At 32.7% G+C, this 9,045-nt stretch overlaps 1 long non-coding RNA gene across 1 annotated transcript; it reads right to left on the bottom strand.

Annotated features, from left to right (window-relative positions):
* Positions 1-5,746: 5,746 nt before the first annotated feature.
* LOC141642782 (uncharacterized) lies at positions 5,747-8,771 on the bottom strand. The gene is made up of 3 exons (XR_012543422.1): positions 8,693-8,771; positions 6,096-6,153; positions 5,747-5,832 (listed from the first exon to the last, which is right to left on the bottom strand). It is a non-coding gene; the product is annotated as an uncharacterized LOC141642782 (long non-coding RNA).
* Between the last annotated feature and the right edge of the window lie 274 nt (positions 8,772-9,045).

The raw sequence follows: 9,045 nt of genomic DNA, 5'->3' as shown, positions 1-9,045 counted from the left end.
ATCCCAACTTCATGTGTATTGGGCTCGAATCTTTGTGATTCCTGTTACAGTTCTAGATAGAGTCACTGCAATCTGTAGGAACTACCTCTGGAGTAGCAGTGATCAGTACGGGAAAGCCCCATCTGTGGCCTGGGAAGCACTTTGCACTGAGAAAAAATTTGGTGGTCTTGGTATAGTGAATTGTAGACTGTGGAATCAAGCTCTTATTGGTAAATATACATGGTGGCTCGCTTGCAAAAGTGATCATTTATGGATCAAATGGGTGGATCATGTGTATATGAAAGGTAGGAATTGGCAGGAGTATATTCCTTCTTTACAATCTAGTTGGACATGGAGAAAGATTTGTGCTGTTAAGGATATATTTAAACCTGGCTATAGTCGAATCAATGGTGTGATGGGAAGTATCGTGGGCTTCTTTGGTTATAGGTGGTTGCGGGGTCCTCGGACTAAAGTTCAATGGGCTCCGTGATATGGAACAGGCTTAATGTACCCAAGCATTCCTTCATTGCTTGGCTATTTGCTAAGGAGAGGCTTCTGACTAAAGATAGATTGAGGGTTTTTGGTTTACCAATTGATGGGGTCTGTGATCTCTGTCTTTGTGCATTCCGAGAATCACTATCATTTGTTCTATCGGTGTGAGTTCAAAGCAAACGGTGTTGGGATATTTTAAGGCGGTGGCTGGGTGTCTCACTTCCTACACAGGATGTTCGTAATGGTGTGTTAAGTGGAGATGCAAATCGTTGCTCAAGAAGCATCGACTTTTCTTTGCAGTGGTGGTTTGTCTTATACAACATTTGGCGGGTCGAAATCTCTGCAGGCTAGATATGGTTGTTCATTCCCCTAATCAGGTGATGAAGATGGTGAAAAGTTCAGTTCAAGCTCGGTTTCAAAGCAGGACATGGCCGTCCAAATATCAGTCTTCCTGGGTATTTTAAGGCATTCTGATTTTTTTGATAAGAAATTTTTGTAGGCTCCATATATAGTATGATATAGTATGATACTCAAATTTGTATGTAATGGTGGCACGTCTTTTTGATATTAATATATATTCACATTCTACCAAAAAAAAAATTACACTTTTTTCTATTAAAATTACACATTTTTCTGTTAAAGTTACATTTTTCTATATTATTAAAGTTACACTTTTGTCCATTAAAATTACACTTTTTTCTATTAAAATTACATTTTTTTTTTGTTAAAGTTACATTTTTCTCTATTATTAAAGTTACACTTTTCTCCATTAAAATTACACATTTATCTATTAAAATTACACTTTTTTCTATTAAAGTTATACTTTTTTCTGCTAAAATTACACTTTTTTCTGTTAAAATTACACATTTTTCTCCATTAAAATTACACTTTTATCTAATAAAATCACACTTTTTTCTATTAAAATCACAATTTTTTTCTATTAAAATTACAATTTTTTCTGTTAAAGTTACTTTTTTCTCTATTATTAAAGTTACACTTTTTTCTATTAAAATTACACTTTTTTCTATTAAAATTACACTTTTTTCTGTTAAAATTATACTTTTTTCTGCTAGAATAACTCTTACTTCTATTGGACTAATGTTACACTCTCAATGGACTTGGTCATATTCACATTGGACTAATGTTACACTCTCCACTCTCAATGGACTAAAATTACATTCTCAGTAGACTGAAATTATACTTTCCTGGACTAAAATTACACTTTCCTAGACTAAAATTACATTCTCCTTTACTAAAATAACAATCTCATTGGACTGAAATTACACTTACCTGGACTAAAATAACACTTTTTGTCGTTAAAATAACACTCGTAAAATACTAAAATTACAATAACTTGTGATAAAATTACAAAAATTCAAAATATTATTCGTCAAAATCACTCGAAAAAGACTGAAGTTAAACTTGTAAAACACAAAATTCTCGTACATTCCTTAAAATTACACTTTTTGTTGTTAGAATTACACTCGTAAAATCCTAAAATGTCGAAAACTTGTCTCGAAAAAAAACGAAATAAAACCGAAACAGGGAAATTGTTAACAAAATTTTCATAAACTTTGAAGTATAAGACAAAAGGTGGTGTTAATTGTGTGTGATAATGAATTAGTGAATGTATTACTAAAACTAGAGAGAGAAGTGAATTAACTAGTGATAAGTGTATTTCTTCCTTTCAATCTCAACCTTCCACCATGCATGATCCAAGGGTTGTGGAAAGGACTCATGGACTCAAAGGCATATGAAGGACTTATGAGAACTTTGCTATATATATATATATATATATATATATATATATATATATATATATATATATATATATATATATATATATATATATATATATATTTATATCATATATTATATTAAAGCTGTAACCCGATGCCTCTTTGATTGCCACGTGTCATTTGCCACATGTCATTTGCAGAAAATAAGTCACACATTTAGTAAGATTCTAACCAAGAGTCACCATAATATAAATTTAAATTTAATTGCGACTCAAATTCTATTCTCAATATATTAACTCCTAAAATCTCAGCTATAATATCTGTTTTTTATTATTATTTTTCCAACTTGGCGATCAAAACGGAAATCATTCTCCATAAAATCTCCATCAATAAATGGAAATGATTTTCATTGACCATTTATATAAATAATGTCATAGATTTAGCAGATTCCATTTATTAATTTTTTTTTTCAATTTTGAGGATTTGAACGTTGTTGTTTTTATTGTGACACTAATTTTACTTGGTTTAATTTTATTCAGCATAATATATCTTTCGTTACTTCTACTACATATTGGTGGTATTTTTTGCTAAATACTCCATAAGTTTGTTAACAAAATCAGACTTTTTACCATGATATGTTTGATGTGCATGGTTTGCCTACCAAATTCCAATCCTAATTCTCTTTTCTTTTATCTCATTATAAAATGTGTTGGTTTAAAATTTGTACATTTAGAATGTAGAGGTAAATTGTGAAGTTTTTTTTTTTTTTAGTGGTATTAGGGTTGGTTTCAAAATTAATACAGTGGAGTTTTGGAGGGTAGACGTAAGGAGGTAATTCTTATTTTCTTAATACTTAAAATAGTACATAATAAAAATGGTTATAATGTATTACAGTGTAAACTGTTGTTATTAGTTTTTATATTAACAACGGTTGCGCAAGTTTGACCCGTTGTTAAAACCAATAACAACGGTTAACAACACATAACCGTTGTAATTAAGTTTAGTAAAACTTCGCGCAAAGATAATTATCCATTCTACAACGTCTTTTGGTGATTTTCGTGAATAAGCGTTGTTAAAGGGCCGTTGTGGTTGCCTTGATTTGTAGTAGTGGGTCTACATACATACTCTACAAGACTACAATAATAATTTGATTACTAACATCATTATTTCTGAAGTTATATATACTACGAAGTAATAAGCACCAAGGTCAAATATATTGCATGAAACAATCTCATAAAATTATGATGGGATTACCCATATATACTGTCAAATATTTATTTCATGATAGTCCAGAAATTAAATTTGATTAAATTTTGACGTTTTAAATTATAAAAACAATAATTATGTGACACCGAGTTGTGAGAGTAATTTTCAAGGAAAAAATAGACGTGCACAAAAATTTCGAAGATATCCACTCATGTTAATTGGAGTTTTCATGTTGTGTTTAATTTAGTTTATTTTAGAGGTAAGTTGTATACGATTTATTGTTTTTGAATTGTTTACGTATGGGTCTATCATGGTTATTTTGGGTTTCTATTTTAAGGGTAGTATGCATTATGTCATTTGAAGCATTTCTCGATCAAGACTATTAAGGCTGTTTAAATCTACAAATATACGAGTATCAAAACTTTTAATACGATTTTAAAAATCTTATATATAAGGTATTGAACACAAATGGTATTAGAAATGGTGAGAATACATGTGTATACTTTGTAGTTAGACTTAGTTTGGCATGAAGATGAATGGATCAAGTAAAATGGTAGAACCATAATAGCGGGAAAGATTATAGAATTTTTTGGTTGAATGACAAAAATGATGAACAATGTGAGAGAAAAGTGTCATTTGTTAATATGTCACATAAACAAAGAAAAGAAACAAAACTATTAGTATTTAGCATTTAAAAGCCAAATGAAGGGGCCATGTTGCTAATGAGAGGTCATTGACAAGGAATTGGAGGCGTCGGGGTTGGGGGTTACGTGTGTGGTGGGACCGGGGGACAACGGTCATGCTGGAGGTACGACATGGGACATATGAGATTCTAAAAAGGTATGATGAGGGTTGGGAGTCACGTGTGTGGTGGGATCAGGGGACGGCGATCATGTTGGAGGTATGACGGGAGACATAGGAGATGATGGAGGTAAGAGGGGGTAAAGGTGGTTGAAAGAGGTGATACATGGATTTGAGGGTGGTGGTTGGTTGTGGGTGTTGTTGAGATATGGGTTGAGAGGGAGGTCGTGGTCCACTGGTAAATGAGGTGCTTGGTGCAGTGGAGGGTCTGGTGGTGGGCCTCGAGGTAGTCGGTCAGTGGTGGCCAACAATTCCAAGCTTTCAGGAGATGATGGGTGGGAGAGGAAATGAGAGAGAAAGTAGAGAATTGAGAAGAAGCTAATATGGTTAAAAAAAACGTAATGTAATGAGTAAAATTAAATATGCATTGCGTAAATAAATACGTCGTGATATCTACAATAATCTAAAATCCAATTTTCAAATTTCTGTTGAAAAAAAAAATGGCAGAAGTAGTACTTCAAATTAAATTAAGAAATATAAAATTTTCAAAAAGTATATGAGTAGACGAAGTTAAATTTTCCAAAATTTAGTAATTTAATAAAAAAAAATGTATATTTTACTTTTAATAATACTTTCTATTACCACTCGTGCAATACTTGACGAAAAGAAAACAAATCACAAAGTATTTAACTAGACGGAAAAAAATGTATATTTACTAAATACTCGCATAATTTAAGTGTTTAACTAGACGAAAAGAAAACAAATTACAAAGTACTATGAATAAAATTAAGATATAACTTTTTAAATATACTAGTTGTTGCTCCGCGCCCTATCGGGCGCGGCGCCCCAATTTGGTGAAATGCGAAGTGGAAGCAAGTCGGAAGTGTATCAATAAAAACGTGCCTTGGTCTTTTATATTTAAAGATGTGGAACGAGCATAGTATTCATTACAAAATGCGCGTAAATGCTTTACAATACCATGTCTAATGCAAAAATAATACGGTGTAACTCACAAGTGAATGACTATCTTTAATAAAAAGACTGTAGAGTTAAACTGGCACAAAAAGGGTAGAACGTATGTTGTTTTTCAAATAGACTAAAAGACCGAGAATACAACACCAAAACGACTGCACAAGCGCCGAGTATATATAGGTCTCATGCCACTGGGACACACGCCTTGGTAAAACTTCACAAATTAAACCGCAGAAGGCGACGTCGATGTTAGCTAAAGTGCATTCACATTTGTATCGATAATGCAGGTGTCTGTCTTGCATTCAACATCTACTCCTTTAAACATCAAAGCATATTTGGTTAGGCTCTTTAAATACATGAGTGTTACAAAATGTAATGAACCAACCTTTGGCAAATTTGGAAAAGGCAAATAAATGATGGCGTAATAATAAGAATCTTTGGCATTTATCTTATGTGTAGCTAATGTGTATGATCCACAATTCATCTATGACTTTGAAAGTTATAAGTTAAGCGACTACTTTATTCCTTTAAGCTTCTTTGCTCAATCGGTTGTCTCGAACCATCTCCTACTTAAGTTCCAGCACCATATGGGCTCCCACGTTTTACATTGTCCAACTCGAACATTCCGGCTCCAAATGTGTACCTGTTTAGCACGAAGATCATTCCATGGTGAGTCAATTGGGTGATGGCGGTCAAACTTTAAGTAGCAAAACTAAAAGGGGACTAAAAAAACTTCGTACAATATTCAATTGCTCTTTTTTTTTTTTGGGATGTTTTTGGTAGCATGATACCCAAATAAGTCTAAATATTCCATATGAACGGACATTCCTTTGTCTAAATTCATAATCATCGGGACAATATTTGTGATTTTAGACGCCTTATGATCTGTGTTTCCAAACAGAGTACCTGTTTGTCTACCGAAATGAACATGCTAAGCTTTCTGTCCAGTTACGCCATTGCTTTCCTATTGGAAGGCAATTAGTACAAGTTAATACGGTATAATAGTTGCCGCGTAATATCTTAAATAATACACAGAGGAACCCTTGAATGTGAAATGCATATTGGTTTAAAATGAAATTACATAAACTGATAAAGTAAATAAATTAACTAACATAATTCATCATTATTATTTCTTGTCTTAAACCATTGCTGAGGGTAAATTAGTACTACCGTGTTTAAGAAAAGAATCAATAAACAATACAATGTTTCTTTTTTAAAAAGGATTGCACTGCAGACATTTAAATTAAAATTAAGATCTACTTGTGGAACATAACCTTATCTATTATTATCCTTACCTTATCCAACCTCATATCTATGCTTATCTCTTACATAGAATCTAGGTCTATCATCAACATCAAATAATTTAGATGTCAATCAACTGACCTATACAAAGAGAAAGAAGTATATAAATAGGAAAAAACTCTAATACATCCCACCAATTCCCATATCCTCACATTTCTACTGTAGTTATTATGTCAAATAATATTCAGAAAATAAAGGCAATGCAACATGCAATTGATAAGATTGTAAAAGAAATTCAAGAGTTATTTGTTCGACTAAAAATAGTTTTGTTGAAAGCATTATATGGGAGAAACTTAACCAAAACTCAAACTGTGTTATGCTTGTTCAAATTCTTTGTGGAAATACACCAAATGAACTACTTAACCAGGCTACGATGTCTTTTGCAAAATGTAACTCGTGACCGAGTTTTATTCTAAAAAAGGGTATCTGGAAGCCTTAAAACAAGAAGTGGTAGATTTTCTATTTAAGCTTGAAAGTGTTATGACATCAAGTGCATTGTGGGATTTGTGCTACGGGGGGCGCACTTTATTTAGTTTCCCAGAAAGTGAACGGTCAAAATTTGAGTTGATAACTATATACTCAGATTACTTAAGGGATCAACATTTTGCATATGAGATGGAGAGAGATATAGATAGGGCGTTGCCGTCATCTTCATCTTCAGTCGACAGCTGCAACCGAGAGATACGGTAGTTCCTATTTTAAATCAAGGTGTGTAAGTTGCTTTGGTTTCATTTAGAAACATTGGCAGTTTTGGATGCTTTAACTTTGCATTAGTTGATAGTATATTTTCATACCTAATTGATGCCTTTTAACAATGCATGGAAAGTAGCAAGGGATGAATATTTTCTAGCTTAGGATGGGGCTTACTGATGTTGGTTAACAATGTCTGTAAACTTTTTCTTGGCACTATTTTATTATATATTTTGATACTTAATTGATGTCTTTTAAGAATACAGGGAAAGTAGCAAGGGATGAATATTTCCTAGTCTAAAATGGGGCTTACTGATGTTGCCTAACAATGCATGTAAAGTACCTATTAGAAGAGTTACCTGCCTCAAAAGTCAAAGCTTTTAGAATAAGTGCTTTGCCACAAAATTTATGCTACGTTAGTGGTTTTTTCACGTACTATTATGACCTTCGCACACGCATTGTCCACTCAAATTTTCCCCACCATTCACCGTATCAATTAATTACTTAAAGCCAAAAGAAAAGTGTTGTCGCGGCGTTGATAGTGTATTTTTGTAAGTCATACCATATGATAAAAGCACCATTCTAATCACCATGTAATGTGAAAATATTTGGTATTAATGAGCAAGATGTAGGTAAATGTCATTATAGCAATGGGGTGAAATTACGAAAAGTACTGCATGGAATTTGCTTGTCTTATTACTTTTAGAACTCTCAGATTAGTAAACTTAAGGCAACATATAACTGATATGTAACCTCAGTGGAGGGTTTTTCAGAATGTCTAAAGCTACAAAAGCTTCTACATCCTAGACAAGGACCATGTAAGTAACCTTAATAGGACGAAGGAAAATTTTGGTAGCTACAAGTGTTTATACATCCTAGTATGTAATGTTCCTTAGCGGATATGGCTTTCTCAAACCAATACTCCTCAACACAAACTGAACACACAAAGAAAATGCAACAACTGACTCGCATGTTGAAGGCACAAGTTCAGAAGATTCTTGTTTTGGCTACACTAATAATAGAAGCGGAACCTAAATTTAAAGATATCACACCTTCTAAAAATGTCTACAAGAAACTTCATTTCATGTTTGTTCTAATAACCTCCTAGCAGAATTCTTAACAATCAAAGCTTGGGTGTTGGTCTAAACATTTTTAAAGTATGCATTTTAAGTGGCAATAAAATTGAGAATAAATATGCACTCATATGACTTTTGAAAGAATTACTAATGAAGAAAAACATGAATGCCTAGTTAACATTTAATAGGTTCACCAATATCATTAAAATTTAACAAATTACAAAAAGCATTGAACTTCATAACACTTCAATATATAACAAACATGGATGCCACCCTTCATTAGAAAGATCAAAAGGATGACTTTAACATTTAATAGGTTCACCAATATCATTAAAATTTAACAAATTACAAAAAGCATTGAACTTCATAACACTTCAATATATAACAAACATGGATGCCACCCTTCATTAGAAAGATCAAAAGGATGACTATTACCTTTATTATCTCCATAAGCTGCTCATCTCCACTCTCACAAGGAAATAGTGGCTGCAAAAAACAGTAAGTGTTAATAAATATCTACATACACAGAAAAATCACTTAGCATGAAGAAAAGTATGTATTTTTCAAAAAATACAGTACCTGTCCAAGAATTAGTTATGCGACAACAGAGCCAACAGTCCAGGCGTCAATAGCTGTGGTGTATTCTGTAGCCCCAAATATAAGCTATGGTGTTCTATAGTATCTAGAACAAATATTAGATATATTTGTTACGTCTTTTACCTGAACAGCTGGATACTACAAGTTAGTCAAAGGTCAAGGGTGAACACTTCAGCAGGAAATTAAATGTT

This window comes from Silene latifolia, chromosome 2, assembly GCF_048544455.1.
Source record: "Silene latifolia isolate original U9 population chromosome 2, ASM4854445v1, whole genome shotgun sequence".
Taxonomy (NCBI): domain Eukaryota; kingdom Viridiplantae; phylum Streptophyta; class Magnoliopsida; order Caryophyllales; family Caryophyllaceae; genus Silene; species Silene latifolia.
Note: the sequence above shows the minus strand (reverse complement) of the source record. Positions and strands in the feature narration are given on the sequence as shown.